The 22,958-nt window shown below is 35.3% G+C and overlaps 1 protein-coding gene across 1 annotated transcript in view; it reads left to right on the top strand.

Annotated features, from left to right (window-relative positions):
- b3galt1b (UDP-Gal:betaGlcNAc beta 1,3-galactosyltransferase, polypeptide 1b) overlaps positions 1-22,958 on the top strand; it is a 143,682-nt gene that overhangs the window by 58,210 nt on the left and 62,514 nt on the right. The window contains exon 2 of the mRNA XM_079426598.1: positions 6,561-6,615. The gene's annotated coding sequence lies outside the window, so the exon portion shown is untranslated. The remainder of the gene's footprint in view (positions 1-6,560; positions 6,616-22,958) is intronic.

The following is a 22,958-nucleotide window of genomic DNA, read 5'->3' as shown; positions in this document are numbered from 1 at the left end:
GTACCATTTTAAATCTAATATACACTCTCAGCAAAAAATGTACATAAGCTGTCACTTGAGTGAAACCTTTTTAAAAGATACTTTTGTTCCTTATTCACCCCTAAAAATGACATATTAGTGCCTTTAAAATGGGTACTAATCACAAGCAGCTTTTGGACTTTTTTATGAGAGTGTATCGTGATATAACATTACTCATACTGTGCTATAAGATAAGTCATACTGTCCATCTTCAGGTACCAGTGCATGAGCTGCTGGCTGGAACATGAACAGACATAGAAACGGCTCTCAATTATTGGTCCAGTGCCCATATGTGGATCCCCTGAGCTCTGACAGGCATCCCATCATCGTCCCAGCTGTTTCACTGTCCATCTGTCACCAGACTCATACTCTGACTGGAGAAAATGGAGTAATTGTGTAGCTGAGAGCAGGTGTGCCATGCAGCACCAACATGCAGCCCATGTCATGCTTTTCCTTTTAAATGAGCTCTCCTTTCCTTCTTGTACTGTGCATTTTCCTCTATTCAGTCACTCCCATTCTTTCTGTCCTTCTCTGATGCCTTCATCACACTTCTGAGTTTCTTCTCGCTGTCTGTTATCTTTCTCCTCCTATTTTCAACATCTTTTTATTAATATGCTTTTTCCCGTGCAGCCAGACTTTTGACTTGTCTGTTTGACAAACGTTGATTTCTTTCCTTTTTGGCCTACTGTATAATGTAAGTAACTGTATTAAACATTTAAAAAGGTTTGGAGATGTAAGGTTCACAACCATTTAAAAAAAACTGTGCCATGTCATCACAGAAAGATTATTGTATTATTTACAGAATAACAAAATGCAGAACATTTCAGCTGAGGCAGAAGAGACTTGAGGGAATTTCTTGGATATTTATAAAAGAGTACTGTGCTGCTTTTACTTCTTATGTACGCCTGTTAGCCGCACTTACTCACACTTTTTCACCTGTGAATTCACTGTATTTTAATCATAGCCACATGTGGCTTGTCTGTTTCAATATAAAATGGTATCCATCCTGTTTTGACTTTTAGAGGCTTGGCTTTTTGTTTGAATAGAAAATCCTTAATTCACTTCTAATTTGCGTGATGTGCAAAACCGTGGAGCAAAGCAATCAGCCGGCTGTAAAATGCAGAACCGCAAGTCAAGGGTATCCATGGCACGGGAAAGAACTTGTTTTAAAATTAATGAGTGTTAAAGTCAGCAATATGGGATAAATGAGCATCGAGTTGAGTTTTTTGGATCAAGTCAAACTGACAATATAAAATGATGATACCAGTGATTCTCCAGATTTTAGATAGTGTGTTGTATTGTATAGTGTTGTCTAGCACATATCTCAGTGCTGCAATGACTCAGTGAAGTGATTTAAGTATTGATCATTTTTGTTCTATTAAGAGATTGAAATATTGGTTGGTTTTAAGAGGTTTAAATATCGGTCAGTATTGTAAGGAGACTGAAATATTGGCTGAAGTTGTTCTATTAAGAGATGTAATTATTGGTCGGTTTTGTTTTGTTAAGACAGGGATGTCCAAACTTTTTAAGAAGGATCCAGATTCACTGCTATGGACACACCTGGGGGCCGGATGCCTCTCCTTCGATATATATTTCACTACTCCATTAATATATTCAGTATAGGCCTACATGTCTAAATTATACTATATTTCTGTCACAATACCACAGTTACTGTTACTGCTGTAAATTAATTATAAATGTTGGTGATTTGTGGATTGAAAAGTATTTTAACTGGATATATGTATATACAGTGTATGCATAATTATTATGCAAGTTGATAATCTGAGCATATTTTTTTCCCAAGCACATTTTACCAATTCCAAACCACATCAAACTTAGTAACTACTAAAGATTTTGTGTTTAATCATTGTATTATATTTAACTCAGACTGAAAAGTATATCTATAGCTATATCTATCTATCTATCTATCTATCTGTCTACAGTATCTATATATCTACTTACGGTATATAATTGATTGGCTGGCAGGTGTGCTTCAAAACCATTTAGCGAGATCGCGCTGCGCACGCAGGAACATTCATGAGCACAGAAACTTGTTCTCAACGCTTTTATTAATAAAATAGCTTCAGTACTGAATCGCTACATTATATTTCTCAGCAGTGAGGGGGAAATCACTGTATTTGAAGTAACTAAACTCACAGCTTCAATGTTTGTAGAGTGATGCACAGATGCAGGTAATTCACACGTGCAATCTTTATCTCTCTCTCTCAAAATGGCCATATTTGAGAAAGAAATTGTAGTTTGCATCACTGGATATAGCTGTCGGTCATTTAATATTTCTATGGTAAAACAGTTGTCAAAAATTAAATGATTTGCAACTTCCACCTTATCTCACTCTATTTCAGCACTAAACTGACGCTTCGCACTAGAATTCGTGATCTGTTTCTGTGAACAGTAAACCTCACCTACTTTGATTTTGATTGGCCATCTCAGTCATTTTGACATTGACGAGTGCGGTTAGACCACTGAGGCAGACCAGGCTGAAAATGTCACTTTTAAACCTTTTAGTCATCCTAACAACTAGAGCGCTGAGTAATGGAGGGCAACAAACCAGTGCAAGAATTCAAAATACTGTGGGGACAGTTTACATTTTTAAGTATTGGGGAGGGACTTGACCCCCTCAGTGTCTATGGTGGTTATAGACCTGATGTTTGAGACCAGTCAGCAAGTAAACTAAAAAGTTATCAGAAAGTCTGATGTGATTTAAACATTTTCCAAACTTCATTTAAGTGACAACGTTCAGAAATATATAGTGTATGGGTTAATTTTAATTAGTAGCATGTCTGATTTCTGGCAGAATTGATGGCGGTACTTTGTGTGGTTGAAAATGATTTAAGCAGAAATGAAACAGGTTTGTGTGTTCATGCAAACTCTAGTTTTAATGCTGCACCTGCTCAAATGCTGTGCTTTCTGCAGTGCATTGGTAATTTGCAGTCATTTAGGCTGCATTATAGCTTTGCATAAGTGTCTGCTTTTTCTTCTTTTTAAGGAGGAAGAAAATCTTCTGGCGAATAAATCTTGCATGTTTATTAGTCTTTTATGGCAGTGCAATCCACTAAACAACTTTCCTCGCACAGCTGTTTTACGTCCACATGCTTCTGTCTGTAGCGTATGTGATGCTGCCATCATTGATGTGACATTCAGGCCCATTGTGTATTCCAGCTAGGAGCCTGTAAGCAGTTTAAGAGCCGATTTCATCTCGGTGGGGAATGTCTGCCTATCTCTGGCCTGTCACTTATATACCACCGGAACGGTAAATATGATTAATCTACCTCCTTAATTACCCTGCAGTTCCATGCCACTAGTCATCAGCTGTCAAGAGCAATTAATATCTCTACAATAACTCTCCATCTTAGCCAAGTTTGGAAAAAAATGAATATTTCACTCTCCTAATTCTTTGCTTGGTTAATATCTGTCACCATGGAGCCAACGATGCTAAGACGGAGAAGCGTAGCGCTTCAGTTTTCAAATTGCATTTTCATCCGGTCCGGTTTTCTCTCTCAAAGATTGGAGGAAATGAAACGCATTCATCATTTCAAATGACAGTTTGTTTACAAATGAGCGCAGAGGATTTTATGGATGAGGACAGAGGTGTTAGAAACCAAAGACTCGTCTTCTGTTTGCCGAAATGATCAATGCACGTTAGCCCGGATGTGTCGCTCTTTCTAGAGAAGAGTCTGTTACGGCCCTATAATGTGCATGTTTTCTCCGTCGCAGGCGGTGATGTATTAATCAGGTCAAAACTGTTTCATTAGAGAAGATTCTATCTGACCTTTCTGCAACAAGAATCGCAGTGCTCTAATTTCCTGTGAAATAGCACGCACCAGTAAGTCTGACATTTACATCAGCGGAAACCCAGAAATGCATATGGATGCCCGAGACGTGCCTTTGAAATTAAGCTGTGTGCAAAAGTGAGACCCCGGAATGAGCCAAATTAGACTTAATGGGGAAGTGGATCATGAATACCATATTAATTAACACTAAAATATTGCTGTAGCTGCTGTTCGCTGCGCCGTTGCACCAAGTAGGATTAATAGGATTCGAGGAGAATCAACTAAATAAAGTCTTTAATGAGGTCATGAATATTATATTTGCCAGCCGAATCAGATGTATTGTACTTTGTTTTGAACGAGGGCCCAATTAGAAGGATGCTCGTCTCCATCAACATTGTAATCATCTGGAGGGTGGTGACTCTGAGTCTGTAGCTGCGCTCATCATATTTTCATGCTTAAGAGTTGGGAGCAACAAGGCGAAGAGAAATGCATGATATGGCCGCGTCCTTGCTGCTTCACTGCTCTGTCAGTCAGTAACTTCGCAGCGTTTTTGCATGAAGAGACATCTTAATGAAACTGACAAAGTACCATTACGTCATGTCTAATGATCTAGAACAAATTCATGTGAGATAACCAAGTGAATATTTAAAGATCCCATGACCTTCCATGAGCTTTGTTGTTAATGTTTGTTAGCTTTAACTTTTATTTGGTATGTGCATTTCAAGATTTTCTCTTTTAAGATGTTGTTTATGGGGTTGCACACACTTTCTTTTTTTCTTTTAATATTTAATTTTTCAAGTTATAATAAATAAATTTTTATTTAGTCATGATACTTCTTCATCCAGTAGGCCAACACTGTAAAAAATCTAAAGTTGTTCAGTTTATACAAAAACAAGTTGAGAAAACTCAAAAATCTGCTGAAGCTGGTATACTGTACAGGGTACTGCAATAGTACTAACATTTCTAAATTTTGTGTTTTTTAAGTTTTTATCAAATATTTATATTTCATTTTATTTCAGCTTTATTCAAATTAACAGAAACAATTTTTAATAGCAAGTAGCAAATCATTATTCACTGTTGTGATGGAAACTAGACTATTGGTTATTTAAAAATCATATACAAGTCTTTAATGACTGCGATGCTTATTTAACAGTCGGGATTGAATAAGTGAAGGTGTGTTATAGTGATTTTTATGGAATAGCACATTGAAAATGTCCTCTAACTTCATTAAAATAGGTAAACACACAAAAAAGAAACTGAACATGAAATGCTATTGTTCAGCAATCCTGGTTTGTATTTTTGAAGACTGAATTTAGTAGCCAAAAGTTAGCAAATGCCTATTTTAATATGTAAAATAAGGTGTTTATAAATAACGTTGACTTTGTGCAGGTCTTGGGTGTCTGATGCTGAGACCGTGTGGCAGGATTTGGACATGTCTCGAAAGCTTCCTCATCCAGATACTGTCATCTTAAAAGTAGTAGTGATGTGGAGTTGGATGGCAGAGAGCATATGAAATGCGTTTCCCTGTACGTCTCTCACTCGTGTCCCTTTAAAACGCACCGCCTCGCCTCTCTCAGGGCTGTCCACATCCGTCAAAGCATCTCGCTGCTCTCAGACAGGTCACAGTGGACCTTCCAAACAAAGCAGCTCTAATAATCAATTGTTCCAGTCACAGAGCCTGACAGAATCATAAAGGAATGCAACCGTTCATGTCTCATCCATCCTCCTTGTGTCATCTCCTCACCTGCTCTATCACTGTCTCCCTGTCTTCATTCTTTCTGCCTGACTTCTTGTTTCCTTTCACTGTTCTGCTTTTGATTATTGCTTGTTAGAGGCTGAAGGTGTGTGGCCACCTATTGTATTTGTATGGCAGCCTCTAGAACCATATGGCAGAAAGTCGTGAAATTTACCAGAGAGATAGAGGAGGGTTTGTGCTTCAATCTTCGAAATCTTAGGTTTGGCCTCTTAAACCCTCTAGCGCCATCAACAGGTTAAAGTTGTATTTTAGGTTAATTGCACATTGTTTTGTTTTGTTTTTTAAGTGGAAAAAGGTTCTTGAGATTATTCAAATGTTCTTCACAGTAATAAAAAAAAAATATTATTTTAATAACTGATCACAGAAGGGTTCTTTGGAGAACCTATTTTCAACAGTGTACCCGAATACCAAAACTAAATCCATAAATAAAGTTTTGTTAATTTAACTCGGTATTCTGTTCACAAGTTGTACTACAACAGGTGAACCAGTTGTAGTAAAGTTCAACAAGCCGCCCCTTGATATTTCAACAAATTTTGCATATTGCTACTCATTATTTTTGGTGACATTAAAAAGCATCAATGCCGCTTACATGCTTACTTGTTTTAGATTATCCATGCTGTTTGCATAAATCAGATGCTGACACAGTCAAAACACAACTCTGAATATAGTTTTGGTCAATGAGTTGGGCCTACAAATCTATTTTGTCCAAAAATTCAAATATTTTGGGTTGCATCACTGCTTGATTGATTTATGAATTGATAATCATTCATTTTGTTCAATAAAACATTTTTGCCTCTTAAATGTTAATTTTGGTCAACTGTAAATGTTATTAAAATAATGTCATAACTTTTAAATGTCTAATCCTGAAATCATAATTCCGCTTAGCCTTCTTTGAACGTTAAAACATCCCTGCTGCTGCTGCTTTGTCCTGTAATTGCTGCTCGCAGCTATATTTTTCTCAGCTCCTCTCTAATAACCTCATCTTCTTTCCACAGATGGTTGGAGAAGGGAGGAGAGACCATGGTACGGGAACAATAGGTCATATCTGAGGTACGATATAGTGGGATGCCTCTGAAAAAGGTTGGATTGCTGTTGATTGCTGCTCTCTGACAAAGTGCAAAGTTGTTCTGTGATAGAAAACAAACTCTTGTTGGCTGCTATGCTATAAACTCTCCCGTATACATCAAAAACTTTTTGTGTAGTTAGACCCAAAGTAGTTTTGGTTTATAGTGCCTTTCTGTCTGCTTTTTATATGGCGTATAGCTATCAAAACATATGCCCCCTTTAAATGCCGTTTTTATAGAAGGGAGCACTTTGAAATTTGACCTTCTGATGTAGCTTTGTGATGTCTCATACGTTTTCTCTTGTGTTTTGTAGCGAGTGCATTGAGATATAGGAATTAATTCAAAGGCCCTTTGAGTTTTCCACCATAAATTGAAGTTATTACCTCAGGGCACCGGCCAAAATTACTCCCTCTGCAAATTATTTATATTTTCCTGTTTTAGAAATGAGCCGAGGTTGCAGATTAGTGCCTGATTAGCATAATTCAACGGCATTCACACATACAGCGATATGCAGCAACCAGAAGTCATTTATTTTCAATGAGAGTTGGCAAGTTTTGCCAGTGTTAGTAATGTGGGTGTGTTCAACTACAAGAGTTGAGAAAAGTCTTGCTTTATGCAAATTAGCAGTAGGAGTTAAGACATTGATACTCTAGGAATTTGATTCATGTATTCATTTTGTTCATGATGCATTACACATTTCTGCAGGTTATATTCAGACATTGTCCCTGTAGAATGTTACATTTTATTGCTGAAACAAAAAACTCGACTAAAGCTCAGAAAAACATGCTATTTAAACTGCCAGTAGTTTTCAAACAGCTGTGGTGAGTTGAGTGCAAGTAAGTTGGAAAGCCTACTAAAATCAACAGTAATGTGGGTGCTTCCAGTGATAAAAGTTGAGAAAAATGTTATCTGCAAATTAGCAGAAATGAGGTGACTACCAATAGGAGTGAAGACAGTGAAACACGAGATTCATGTCCTGGAATACTGTATAAATTGCATTCATGCATTGATAATTGTTCAGCTTTTTGGTGATGCATTATGCACTGCTGCAATTTATATTGAAACATTTTCCGAAGTACCGAAGTTGGTACTTTTGACAGCACTAATTGATAATCATTAATTTTGTTTATAGTGCAATATGAACTTTTGCAGTTTATATTGAAACATTTTTCCCTGGAACATGTTACTTTATTTTTGAGAAAACTGGTTCCTTGTCAAATTAGAAACACATGCTATTTTAACAGCAAATCATTTTCAATGATCAGTCTATGGCATGTTGAGTGGATCAAGTTGGAGAGCCCACTACAATCATCAATACAACCATAGCAATGTGGGTGTGTCCAGCAATAAAAGTTGAGAAAAGTGTTGCTTTATGCAAATGAGCAGTGATGCACTACCAAGAGGAGTGACGACATGCATTCTGAGTGAGCTGGATTATGCATGGTGCACTTCTGCCAATTATATTCAGAATGTTAATTTTGATTGCCGATTCATTGTCAAACTATTTTAACAATAGCATGTCTTAACAAAGCAATAATTTTCAAAACTATGGTAAGTGGTGCACTAATGATGTTAGTATGTGTTACTATGTGTGTACGCCCCATTACACCGAGCGTGTATGAAATTACCACAGGGTATCAGCCAAATTAGAGGTTCATGTATTTTGATTTTCATTCAAATTGAGAGATCATACTAAATATGTCTGTGTGGGATCATATAGTTGTAATGTATCAGGGCATATGTGATTCGGCTGTGTGTGTGTCGACACATTTTTATCCTGTGCTTCCACTAAGGAGCAATTAGCATTCATTAAACCGTCAGCCACACTTTAAGCGCCTCACTGGGGGAGCGCTCTCATTTCACCATTTGATTTTCCTTTGTCTACAAATAGAACTGCACAAAGAGGACTCTGGCTTGGAGGCACAGTCTGTCAACTGGGAGTTTGGTGAAACCACTGGGCGAACTAGTTGTGCTCATTAAAAACCTTTGGCTTTTTGTCAGTTGGTGAACTTTTATGTGGATGCGGAGCTTTTGTAAGCGATGCCAGATATTGCATATGTTTCAGGTAAACAGATGCAAGTTAGTGTTTTGTGTGCTGAAATGTGCCTGTCAGAGGTTTTGTTTTTCTAGTAAGCCTTGTAATTTCTGCTAATGTGAGGTTACTGCAACAAATACTGACATCAAAATTTAAAGGTGATGTGTGTCATTTCTGTGCCAATTGCAGAATCAAACAGAATTGCAAATTTAATGCAAACACTCTCAAACAGTTGCCTTGACTACCCTAAAAGAGGAGGTTGGGCCAATGGTTATTTATGAGAAATCTGAGAATGGAATTCGTCTTACTGAATTATGCATATTGCGTTATGCAACATGTTTCCACAATAGTATGCTACATTTTTGTCACATGACCTTGTCGCATTGCATTTATAATTTCTGCAAGTGATATCATGATCTGTCATCATCTTTGTAATTTAAAGTCATCAATTAAATTTTTTTTATTAACTTTTGTGTAAAAATTTACTTGTTTTTGGCCACACCAAAATAGAGATAAAAATCAGAGCTGATATTACCTCTGGTTTATTCTTCACACTGCAAATCGAAGGTGTCAATTTGTGATAACATACTACCATACTAAGCTTGCTATTTCTGTCATATATGATAACAGTCAAGTCATGTGCATTGCAGTTTTGCATGCAACATGCTCTGTTGTATACTAGATATTTTGGCAAATTTAGCGGGTCATCTGTGTATTCTGTTCACATACAAAATATTACAAATCAGACACACTGGAAAACCATGCCTGTGGCGACATTTCTGCGAAAGGCTTCTTGCACATTACGCAACACTTTCAAAGTGAAATATCCAGTGATGAACTTGATTCTGTCAATGTTTCATTTCATTGGTTATTGTAAAATATTTTAAGAAATTTAGTGTTACATCACTTGCTCAGCAATGGATCCTCTGCAGTGAATGGGTGCCATCAGAATGAGAGTCCAAACAGCTGATAAAAACATCACAATAATCCACAAGTACCCACACCAATCCAGTCCAACAATTAACGTCTTGTGAAGCAAAAAGCTGTGTTTGTAAGAAACAAATCCCTCAAGACATTTTTAAACAATTGTTTCTGGCTAAAATAGCTCTATATCTATTATCCATAATCTTGCTTTCTCCAGTGAAAAAGTTATGTTGTCTGAATCAGGAAAGAAACATGCGCAGATCAAGCACCGTTTTCAAGCAAAAACAGCTCTAAACGAATATGTCACTGGATTTTGATGTGAGAGGACAGCAGGGGATGGTCATTTTCAAGTGGATTATTGTGATGTTTTTATCAGCTGTTTGGACTCTTATTCTGACGGCACCCATTCACTGCAGATGATCCATTGGTGAGCAAGAGATATAATGCTAAATTTCTCCAAATCTGTTCCTATGAAGAAACAAAATTATCTACATGACTTTACATGAATTTTATTTTTGGGTGAACTACTCCTTTAATTGACAATTTTCTCCTGTAATCATAAATTTGCAGGAAAAAGAATAAAAATCGTTGCTCTCATTACTGTTTTACTGCTACTAGTGTTGCATTCAGCTGGAAACTGCAGTGAATTATATTGCAATTTGGAGTGTTGCAAAAAGTTGAGACGTAGCCTGAGTTGAAATGGTATGCATACTGTAAGAGTAGCGTGTTAGTACACTATTCTCAAATAACAGATTGCTCTCCCATTTTGTATGTTTCTACTTGTGCTAGACAATTCATACCCTTCACCTATAAATGAGCTTAGAGGTTTCTTCTTTGTGTCTGTGCTGTGGAGATAGGAAACACTTTTCTCATATTGATCGTGTTCAGTGCTCCTCCAGTGCATCTCCTCTGTGTCACTGCTGCCTCCGTCTCCTGGCTGGATTGTGACGTTTGATAGGTTAAAGGAAAGTCTCATTTCCTGGCCGGCCTGTCATTGGCTTGCTGCTTGTAGGGTTTTTTGCTGTAGAGTTTTTTGTTTTACTTAGACAGCCTTCAGGACTAATAGTTTTGAAAAATTGGATCTCTTTGAATGAGGCAATATCCATTTAAAAAGTTGCAGGGCCATTTCCTGGAATCAAGGCGATTTACAGTGTATCAAAGGACAAAGGACTTTAATCTCTCAGTTCTTGATCTTTTTTCCATTCGTGTTTTAAAAGTAAAGACAGCAAAGAACAAAGACGTTTCTCTAGTAGGCATACAACACCATAATGATCTTCTCCAGGAGCTTTACTACACAGTGATGGCCGTCCTGTTATTCTCTCAAGAAGCTGATTTATACTAGAGTAAGAGTAATCATCAGATACTTCATCTTCTGCTTATGCAGAGCTGCTCTGATGAAAGAAAAACTAATTAATGGCTCTCATTGCATACAGAAGCTAAAAAATAAGAGTGTGACAGCCCTGTTGATTAGATTCTGCTATTTTCAAAAGCAAGTTGTGATTACTGTAATGATTTAACTGTGATCGTCTAATTGAACCTGAACAGTTGAACAGTACATTTGTACATCTATTGTGTGAGGTTTGTTTTCAACAAATCTGAACCCCCATACTGGTGCCATATTTATGTGTTTTATAATTATAAGTAAAATAATAGCATTTTGTTTCTCTACAGCTGTTATTTTATTTTATTTTTTTATGTATTATAGTATTTATTGATATTTTCAATGACGTTTTTAAAGGTTTAAGTACTTCATTAGTGAAAGTTTTAGTTTGATACACATGGGGTTAAACTGTCACCATATGAAGCAAAATATCAACCATGCAGAGTTGTTATAATTAACAAAATAAAATTAAGGAAAAAAATGCTTTCATTAAATTAAAGCAAACTTTAAGTAATAAAAATGTGTAAATTTTTTTGTTTTTATTTTATTTTATTTTATTTTAAAATAAATTAAATCTGAAATAAGTGTTAATAAAAACTATATAAAACATTAAAAAACTAAACCTAAAATATGACCAAGCACAACAGAATGACTAAAACTTTAAGCTTAACATTAAAACAGAAATATATATTAAAAAAGAAAAATATAAATAAAAAGTATAATAGCATCTTGGTGTTATTACTGTCTAAAATTAAACATTTTCTCCCTCCTAAAACTTTAGAAATAGCTGTTCACGCTTTTGTTACATCTCATCTAGATTACTGCAATTCTTTATACTGCGGTATTTCTAAGGGTCAGATTGCACGTCTTCAGCTTGTTCAGAATGCTGCGGCCAGACTTCTTTTAAAGTGTCATAAACATGAACACATCACCCCGGTTCTTAGATCCTTACACTGGTTGCCGATTTGTCAGAGAATAGATTTTAAAATTTTACTTTTTGTATATAAATCCCTTCACAACCTAGCCCCTGTCTACCTCTCTGAACTTCTTCATTTCTACACTCCGTCCAGAAGCCTTCGATCCTGTGACCAGGCTTTGTTGGTAGTCCCTCACGTTAGGCTTAAGCACAGAGGTGAGCGTGCATTTGCAGTGGCAGGGCCCCGACTTTGGAATGCCCTGCCTCTAGAGATTAGAATGGCCCCTTCACTGTCTGTTTTTAAGTCCCTGCTAAAAACGTATTTGTTTTCCTTAGTGTATTGACTACTGTTTTTTTTTTTTTTTTTTTTTCGGGTTATATTAAATTTTGTCTGGTATGTTTTTCTGTGTATGTGGTATCTTCTGTAAAGCACTTTGGTCAGCCTGTTTGGCTGTTGTATATGTGCTATACAAATAAAATGAACTTGAACTTGAACTTGGTGAGGCTAAAATAACACTGCCACCATGTGATTTATAGTTTTGTACATGATTAATTTAGAACAAGAACAAAACATGCTACTGGCTGTCATGACAACAGCAAAGTTTAAGGGTTGATACAGAGAATCACATAACATTTCTGATCTAATGCTGCTTGCTGAGTTGATTTAGTTTTTTGTTTTAGTTTTTTGTTCCGGCACCGTTTGGTATGGACTAGTGTTGTCAAAAGACCCGGTACTTCGGTACCAAGTCGGTACAAAAAACATTAAAACGTCACGGTACCTGGTTTTTTCAAGTACCGGTGGTACCGAGTATCCGGTCAACCTGGTTCTTGACGCGTACGGCCCTATGATTTCCACGATGCAGAAAACGTGGATGGAATCTCGGAATCCAGTTATAAAAAATGAATTTATAGTTTAACACGGAATGTCACGGAATTTGTCAAAGTTTGGATGAATTAATCAAAAGTAGGCCATTACACTTAAATCAAATCGCGACATGGACTAGTATCTGTAAATATTAAGCCGCAAAAGTCCATTCAAATATGAATCCCGCATGTTCTGCGTGTCTCTGTATGAATGAATGGAGCAGACGCACTTTTTTTTTTACTACATAACGTTACACTGAAGCGCGCCTGACGCTCGCTGTGATTTCAGCATCTGCCATCTCAATGAGAACTGCTCCGAGAGTCACTTCACAAGCATTTTACAGTTTCATTCGAGTAAAACCAGTGTCGTATCATATACACACGCACAGAAATGTAAAGGTATTCAAAATAAAAGTTTATCTTAAAGACATTGTGCCAGATATATTACTATTATTTAGTAGAATGTATGTGTTACTATTACTACTGTTGAAACAAAATAATAAATCTTTATTTTTTTTTCTTCCATATTTTAATTTTAACAAAATAAAATGTTTAAATTTAATAAATTAAAAGAAATTAAATTATATACTGTTTTTCATACTTTATTACTTGCGGAAAAAACTTGAAACACAATTTTAAATAAATATAAAGAATGACATTGATTTTTGTGTATATTCAGTGTATATTCCCATTCATATTTACAATTTTGAGCACTCCAGGGGGATTATGAATATGAAGTTATCCATCCATGGCTTCCTGTTTCACAGAAATATAAATAGGAGGAAAAACAAAGGCCAAATTCCCTTAATCATCCATCACAATGAGAAAAGCAAAAGAATATATTTCTGATGTGCAGCAAAAGATAATTGAGCTTCACAAATTAGTGAAGTGGCTTTAATAAAAGCGCTAGAGCAGTGAAAATTCCCATTTCCACCATCAGGGCAATAATTAAGAATTTCCAATCAACATAAAATGTTACGAAACTGCCTGGAAGAGGATGTGTGTCTATATTGTCCTAATGCACGGTGAGAAAGAGAGCTTGAGTGGTTAAAGTCTCTCCAAGGGCCACAGCTGGAGAATTGCAGAAAATAGTTGTGTCTCTGGGTCAGAAATATTTTTTAAAAAAAATTGTCAAACAGCCCCTACATCACCACATGTTGTTTGGGAGGGTTTCAAGAAAAATTCAACAAAGCTCATCCAAAAACAAACTCCAGCATATTCAGTTATCAGACACGACTGTAACTTCAAATGGCATTGGCTTCTATGGTCAGATGAAACTAAAAAATGAACTTTTTAGCAGCAAACACTCAAGATGGGTTTGGTGAACACAGGGATAAAAAGTACCCCTTGTGTACAATGAAATATACTGCTGTAGTTTTGATGTTGTGGGCCTATATTTCTGCTGGAGGTCCTGGACATCTTGTTTAGACGCATGGCATCACTGATTCTATCAAATACCAACAGATAAAAAATCAATAAGTGAATCTACCAGCTGTACAATAATCCAAACACAAACCTCAAAAACAACACAATAATGGGTCACTGAGCACAAAACTAAGCATCTGCTATGGCCTTTCCAGTCCTCTGGCCCCTGTAGAAAATGAGTGAGGTGAACTGAAGAGAAGAAGAACCAACATGGAGCTGTGAATCTAAAGGGTCTGGAGTGATTCTGGATGAAGGAATGGTCTCTGATCTCTTGTCAGGTGTTCTCTAACCTCATTAGGCATTATAGGAGAAAATGTAGAGCTGTTAAACTGGCAAATGGAGGTTTCAAAAAGTATTTTATAGGAAAGGGTGCCATTAATTGTGTCCAATGTGTATTAGAGAAAACCATTTATTTCATAATGATGTTTCCCCCCATTTTAAATTCTTATTATCCAATAAAAGGTTAGATTTCTGTGATTTTTTTTTAAATAAAAGATCAAAAGGATTAACAATGCAGATTCATTTTCACAGCCTTCTTTGATCGTATTTACCAAGGGTGCCAATAATTCTGACCACGTGTGTGTATATATATAGGTGATATCTATGAGAATATAAAAGATCAATTTTGTAGAAAAAGAGATGGTGTCTCTGTGAAAGCATAATAAAGGCTGAAAGCTGCATGCCTCATCTGTAGCTTGGTCAATTATTCTCTCTTCATCCTTTGTTTTCTGCCAAACTGACTAGTGAGTATAAATTAAGCGTGGGTTGTGTGTAGGCGTGCGAAGAAGTTGCAAACAGTTATGCGTTGGAGCATGAGGGCAGGTGTGTGGAGGCGTGGATTGTGTATAAATTACGAACTCATCATGGCTTGTATGTTGTGTGAGCTTTACAATGACTGTGGTGCTGCTTTATGGCTACTGATTTTCCTTTCACACATGCTTTGCTTCTTTGTGCATATTAACAGCTTTTTAGTAGCCTTCTCCTCGTCCCTGAATCCAATAATCGATATTCCAGATCAACTGGATGTGAATTAAAGTAGGTAATTAAAGAAATGTCATATTGTTGTGGTCCTGGCAAAGAAAGAATGTAAGATTCATGTTGGGCAAATTGAGATCTAGACTCTTAAAAGTAAAGGTTATTTATTGGCATTGATGGTTTCATAAAGAATCATTAACACACATGGAACCATTTCAATGCAAAATGGTTCTTTATAGTGGAGAAAGATTCTTCAGATTTAAAAAATGTATTTTACACTAAGAACAATTCTTTAAGAACTGGTCACTGAAAGGTTGTTTTTGAGGAACCCAAAAAAAGTTTGGTTTAACTTGAAGAAATTATGACAGAAATATATTACTATCATACAACCAGAATATATTCCATCCGTGTTTGAATTTATACAGTTCTATTGTGCAGCTGCTGTGCTTATTTGACAAACAAACAAAGAAACAAATAAATAAATAAATAGCAATATTTAGTTATAAATTAATTGGTATATTTTCGTTTAGTTTAGTTTAATTTTGTAATGTGTCCTTTTTATAGGAGTGCAATCCAGATCATTTTAAAATAAATTATCATTATTATTATAGTTTATTTTGCATGTTTTGTTTTATTTTATTAGAAAAAAAAAAGTGTGTGTGAAAATGGCTTAAAAAAATAATAATAATTATTTCCAAAGTACTAGTGAAATGTTTGCAGTGGTGTTTTGAGGTTTGACAGACAGGCTGTTTTTAATCCAAACAGGTTTTTCAGGTTATTTAGTTAGAGTACAACAATATAGTTCTAGCAGTAAAAAAACATAACCAGCTGTGTGCTTTTGTTCCTCCAAAAAAAACCAATTTCATGTGCAAATCAGTAAATCATGTAACTTTTGCAAAATGGGATGTGCTTGATTTATTAAAGTTGATTAGATGTATTTATGTTTTTTAAAGCGCTGTTCCCCAGGAGGATTTATATGCACTCAAAAATGGAACATAAGAAGGACATGTAAAGTCATCTTTTAGTTCAAGGTGTGCACCTAAACGGTCAAATACACGCAAAAATGTGTCAAAGTGCATCGCTTAGTGATTATTCACGTAAACCCTCATCGGTCATTTAATAAATGGACCTACAGAGTTGAGAATGAAAATACATGCGTAACAGTAAATTGGATCCGTGCGGCTCTTAAAGTGACAGCGGGTTATATTCCTGCTGCCGACACTGTACTTCATATTAATCAAACAACAAAAGACAAAGACAAAATCAGTCACTGCTGTTGACTGAAGGACTTTGTAGCTTCAACAAGAACCAAAGAAATTGTAATTATTACAATGAAGACTACGCTGTTTTATTTTACATTTGATTATTTATTTCTGTAGTAGGCTGTTAACTGAATACTTTAGACTTGCATTACCCTTAAAAAAAAACCTTCAAGCACAGTTTGTTTCATTTGTATCTTTTTATTCGATTGTATTGGTCCTTTGCTTTTTTATTACTGAGTTTAATTATTTTCAATAATTTTGATGACTTTTTTGTTTGTTTGTTTTTTACCCTATATTCTGCTGTGGTATTGAGAATTGTGAAATTTCACTGGTCTCTAAAACGTAGATCTCATAGCTTACTGAAAATATATATTAAATATATCACAATCTTTAAACAAATTACTTATAAATTTTGGTCATATGGCCCACTCATAATTATGTTAAACAAACGTGATTACAATATTGACCAAAATAATCGTGATTATGATTTTTTGCCATAATCGAGCAGCCCTAATTGCAAAAGAGAATAATAGCGATATTGAAATGAAAATCTGTATTTTGATGGTCATTGTTAAATGTTATAAATCCCAACATGTTTTTTAAGTAAATATTAGAAAATAATATTTTAATAAATAAATATTAGATTGTGTAACAATTAGAGCTACATTATATGCTGATTAATCTAATGCAATTAATTGCATATGAATATTTGCAGAGAAAAACAACCAAATGCCCCAAACAAACAAGCCAGAGACATTTAATTATAGTACTTTATAAGGTTGAATGCATTCCATTATGCACTATGTTTTGGCAAATACAGTTGGTTATTTGGGTATTCTATGGATATGGAAATGTAAATACTATAAGCATACTTTGTACTGCAGAAAAAAGTAGTATGGTATTCATGGAAAAAAAGTGTACGGCAGTGGGAGTAACAAGATCATACATATTAAACTGGTTAGAAGACTAATCAGTTTTTCTCCATTCATATCAAAGAAAAGATTATGTGGACTTTCATAGGGTTTTAATCTGGGCTCACATTTCTGTCTGTCTGTACTGAATTAGCTCTTTTTGTAGTGTAAAATTCCACTGACATAAAAAGCAAAATTTGTAATGAATATCTCAGGATTTCTAAAACCCTAAACAGTTCTATAAATGCACTCAATAGAGTGACTTTGCAGAGCCGTTGCCCTTGAAGTCAGATCGCATTTAGCAGGGATGCAGAAAGAGCACTTAGCAACATTCATCAGTCAGAAGTTGAATGGCTGTTGAATAATGTAGCGGATGACCTCTTGACCTCTGGAGTACGAGTGGGCTGTCTGACCCAAATCAGGGCATGAGTATATCATGGTATCAGTAAATATCACAACAGTGCTTTATATATTCAATAACCATGTGAGGATGCCTGTGTTTGGATGCTTCAGCAAATCAAATGCTTGACAATGGAAAGTACTTCATCTCGTCTGATTATTTCCTCTTTTCATTTGGTGCACAAAACAAAAGATGAGATTATTCATGTCAAAAGAATAAAAATGAGCATGAACATAATGAACTGAAGTCTGGCATCAGTGCAAAAACTGTTTGGCATTATTAAATACCTGAGGTGAAAACAATAAAACTAATATTACAAAATGGATAGTTCTGATTCAAAATGTGTTTGTACATCTATTGTCTATTGTAATGCCAATTATATGCAATATAATTGTGTTATACACAAGTGATAACAAAAAAGAAATATAACTAAAATTAAGAAAAAAATTAATAATAAACACTACCATTCAAAAGTGATTAAAAAAGTGATAGTAAAGACATATTGTTAGAAAAGATTTATATTTTAAATAAATTGTTCTTTTTTAACCTTTTATTCATCAAAGAATCCTGAAAAAAGCATCACAAAAAAAATGACAAATAATTATTTCTAAAGGATCGTGTGACACCGAAGACTGGAGCAATGATCTCAGAAATAAATTATATTTTGAAGTGTATTAAAATAAAAAAACATTATTTTTAATAATATTTCACAATATTACAGTTTTTACTCCATTTTTAATCAAATAAATGCAGCCTTGATGAGCAGAACAGACTTCTTTCAAAACATTAAAAATCTTATATATATATAAACACATTTCTGGTATATGTGGTCATATTGGCCAGCTACTTTGAGGTTATGTAATTTTGGACACAGCTGAGCCGATTTGAAAGAGAGGTGAAAGTTCCATCTTGCAAAAAGAGAGCAGGGCTGGGAAAATTCAGCCTCAACACCTGGAGTACTTATAAATAGCTTGAAAAAAAATGATAACCTTCATGAAACTACTGCACTTACTCTGAATCCATCCTATATTAAATTGTTTTGCATTTCAGAGGCTTTCTTGGAAAGCAAATATGTAATTTGTAGATGGTACAAATCGTTACCTTGCACACTATACCTTTTCCTGACAGCTTTGTAGATGCATTTTTGTTGGATGTAGTTTCCAGGGAGGTTAGGCAACAGAAAGAGAGAGATGTATTTACATTAGTGCGGTGTCGCTTTGAATTTACGGTTGCAGAAAAGCTGTGTGTATTTCTCTCAGGCATAGAGGCAGTATGTTTATGCTTTTATGACTGACAAATAACCATACAGCTAAAGAATCATTGTTTAAGCTTCGGATTATAGAGATTTCAAATTGAGTCGCAATACTGGAAAAATAAATAATTGTCAAAAAAGCCTGCAGCTTTCAAATGCAAAGGATCTGGCTGATATGTGTTTATTCAGGAAATCGATACAAAGCGGAGGCAAAAGAGTAATTGATTTAACACATTGTGTGTACTGCCATTACACTAAACTAAAGAAATCTTAGATATATCCACACATATCTCAAACTGTGTGTGTGTGTGTGTGTGTGTGTGTGTGTGTGTGTGTGTGTGCTTAAAGCACCATGAGGCACGAGCATAGACTAGAGAAAGAAGCATTTATTTGATCAAAAATATTACGAAAATATTATTACAATTTAAAATAACTGGTTTCTTTTTAGATACATTATAATATATAATTTATTCCTCTGATGCAAAGCTGAATTTTCAGCATCATTTCTCCAGTTTTAAGTGTCACATTATCTTTCAGACATCATTCTAATATACTGGGGGGGCATTTATTGCTATTATCAATGTTGAAAACAATTGTGCTGATTCATATTTTTGGTTGTTTAATATACATAACCCAGTTTTCATGTGGATTTAAAAACAAATAAATTATGAAACATTTTACATTTAAATGCAATAATGCATTAAAATGCATTTGACAAAAATGCATATTTTGACCCATACAATATATTTTTGGCTATTGCTACAAATATACCCCAGCGACTTAAGACTGGTTTTGTGGTCCAGGGTCACAAATGAGAATTACTTACTTTAATATTTTCTCTTTGCAGTAGGAACACAAACCTAAAGATAAGATTATTCATATCAAATGAATAAAAAACTATGAAGTCTATGCAAAAAACGTTTTTACATTTTTTTTTTAGTTCACATTTCTCAGCATGTTTTTAAAATCATATTATTTTTAAATTATGCATTTAATGAATAAGGCATTAAAACATAGTTTTATGACTTAGATTTTATAACTTGGAACATTGTAAATCTCTAGTGTGTCATTTGAATGTGTTTTATTCAGTGAACAAATGGCAGTAGACTTTAGGATTTATGTGTGTATATAAATACTTGTTTCTACACAAGAACAACTGATCATCTGTAACAGGCAGTTTGACTGTGTAGGCAAAAACATGCTGCACCTGTATAGTCTGATATCCATCCCAGTGTTAAAAACCAAACCTACGGTTCTGCAATCGTGCGATACAGAGCAGACCTGTGCAAGGTCAGCCTGAGCTCCTGGGTACTGCAGGTCAATGTCAGACCGGAGGCAATAAATAGAGCAGGTGGATGAGGAGGGACAGCTGTGTTTGTGTAGAACAGTGTGTCTTTAGTGTGTCTTTAAACACCAACAACACTGCATTTTTCCTCGAACTTCTGTTGCTTTCTGTTTCTTCTTCAGATCAGCTGTCTAGTCAACCAACAATCACACAGTCAATTAGTGATGCTGACTACATAGTAAGCTTTTCTAGACTGCTTTTTTGGCTTTAAAATGTAGCATTAGTGTTTAAAAGGGGTTGAATATAGAGTGTTTCAATGTGGTGATGCACCTGAAGATCTTGAGAACGCATACTTTTTGTATTTTTATTACTTTCATTATGTTTTACCAGCTGGTAGGCTTTTGTGGATTTTCCTGGAAAACTTGAGGGATTTGTCAAGTAATATTTGGTTCTAAACTCTCCCCAACGTTTGATCATTAACCCTTTAAGGCCTAGATTTTTGAAGCACTTGACTTTTTTTTCTAATTATTTTCTTGTTTTTGTTTTTCTAACCTATTCTAGCAGTCAGCATTGAGTTCAAAATATATTTAATTTTTTATTTTTTTTTACTTTTAAATTTGAATGAATTTACCTAACTCAGGTTTTTAGTTTTTTTTTGGAAAGTTATACTTGTTTTAGACTTCCAAATGAAATTTTGTCTATATCTAACATTCCCAAAGGAAGTTATTCAGTGAAAAACAGGTGTATTTAATTTTTTTATAATGTAGATGTGTCCAAAAAAAGTTCATAGAGTAAAGTAAATAGAAAGATTATTATATAATAATAAAACATTGAAACAAACGTGACCCCCATTTGAACTACTGTTCAAAAGTCTGTGATTAGTAAGATTTTGTATTTATTTTTATTCAGCAACGACACATTAAATTGATCAAAAGTGGATAGACATTTATAATGTTACAAATGATATCTATTTCAAACAATTACTGTTTTTTCAAAATTTCTATTCATCAAAGAATCCTGAAAATAATATATATCTCAGTTTCCAGAACAGTATGAAGCAGCACAACTGTTTTCAACATGTTTCAATGTTTCTTGAGCAGCAAATCAGCATATCAGAATGATTTCTGAAGGATCATGTGACTCTGAAGACTGGACAAACTTCAGTTTTGCATCACAGGAATACATTTGAAAACATTCAAATAGAATACAGTTCTTTTAAATGGTAATACTATTTCACATTATTACTATTAATACTTTATTCATGGTCAAATATATGCAGCCGTAGTTAGCATAACTGACTTTTTTCAAAAACATTTTAAAAAATATTGTCATCCATGTCCATAGGTAATATATGCTTTTTTTGCTGTATTGCAGACAGCTGGAGGAAGTAGCTGATAAACTTTTAGGTTAAATGATGGCGGGTTCATTTGGTTCCCGTCAACTTCACACTAAGCACCGTGGGCGGGATGTTTGCTCAGCAAATGCTGATTGGTTGCCTGTGTGTCAATCAGTCTCGGTAAAAAAGAGAAAGATTTGGTCAGAAGACTCATTATTCTTAAAGCTATAATGGCCTTTTTAACAATTATTTCCTTAATTTTTATCAAAAGTAAATGATTTTCAGATCACCAAAAGGCGGATTTGAACCCGTGTCGTCCGCGTCAAAAGGAGTAGAATACACATTTTACCATCTGTGCCATTGGAACTAATGACTGACAACCGTCTTTTGTATTTCTGACTAGCCCAATCACACGTTGGTGTGCTTTCGCACTGCATTAATGCACTCTCAACATTTGTTACATTTGTCTCTTAATCACCCTGCTACACTAATAGCAGTAGCATTCCTCTGTGTATACATCCTTACAAGAACAATTTTAGCTGTATTATTTGTGTCCCCTTCAAAAACTGCTCTTGAGAAATTTTCTGTATATTGTCCCACCCTACGCCCTTGGTTCCCATGCACAGGTGCAGCAGATGCATTTCTCAAGGAGAACGAAATATGTTTCTTTAACACAAGCTGAAGTCACAGATCCGTGCCAATTTATAGTTGTTTGACAAATTGGAAGTTGCTTTGGAAATTGCACAGAAAAGGTCACTGAATGATAGTGTCGGATCCTCCTCAGGCTGTGGTGCCGCACACGTTTGACTGACTCTTATGGATATGGAGATGCTGTGTTCTCTGCCCACACTCTTGTCAGATTGCAGTTTTTGGCTCTTTAGTCTGTGCTTGAATGCGACTTGACACCGGTGCTCTGATTTTCTCTCTCACCTGTGCATAAATAACCATTTTAGGCCGAGAATGTAGAAGGTAAGAACATTGATTTTGTTGTAGCAGGTTGAGTGTGGAGCGTTTCTTCAGAGGGAGGATGAATGGATCTGCTGCAGATCATGGCAGAGCTGCTCACACTGATCCTCTGCTGCTGTCTCTCTTCATCTCACTCTCTCTCTCTCTCTCTCAGTCTCCATGGTGTCAGATGGTAATTCCCAGGGTAATTTGATCATTTCTTTTTTCTCCTCTCTTCTCATCCTGTCCTCTGCTCTCATCTTGTCTAGTCTCATCTCGTCTCATTCCCACCTCTCCTCCTGTTTCTTCTTATCTCTGTGTTTGGCAAAATGCTAAAATAAAGTGCAGCTAGGTAAGCTATTTAGTACTATAAAACATATTAACTAAGCTTAAAATAAATGTGGTCAGTTAAATTTTT

The sequence above is a fragment of the Barbus barbus genome (assembly GCF_936440315.1).
Source record: "Barbus barbus genome assembly, chromosome: 10".
Taxonomy (NCBI): Eukaryota; Metazoa; Chordata; class Actinopteri; order Cypriniformes; family Cyprinidae; genus Barbus; species Barbus barbus.
Note: the sequence above shows the minus strand (reverse complement) of the source record. Positions and strands in the feature narration are given on the sequence as shown.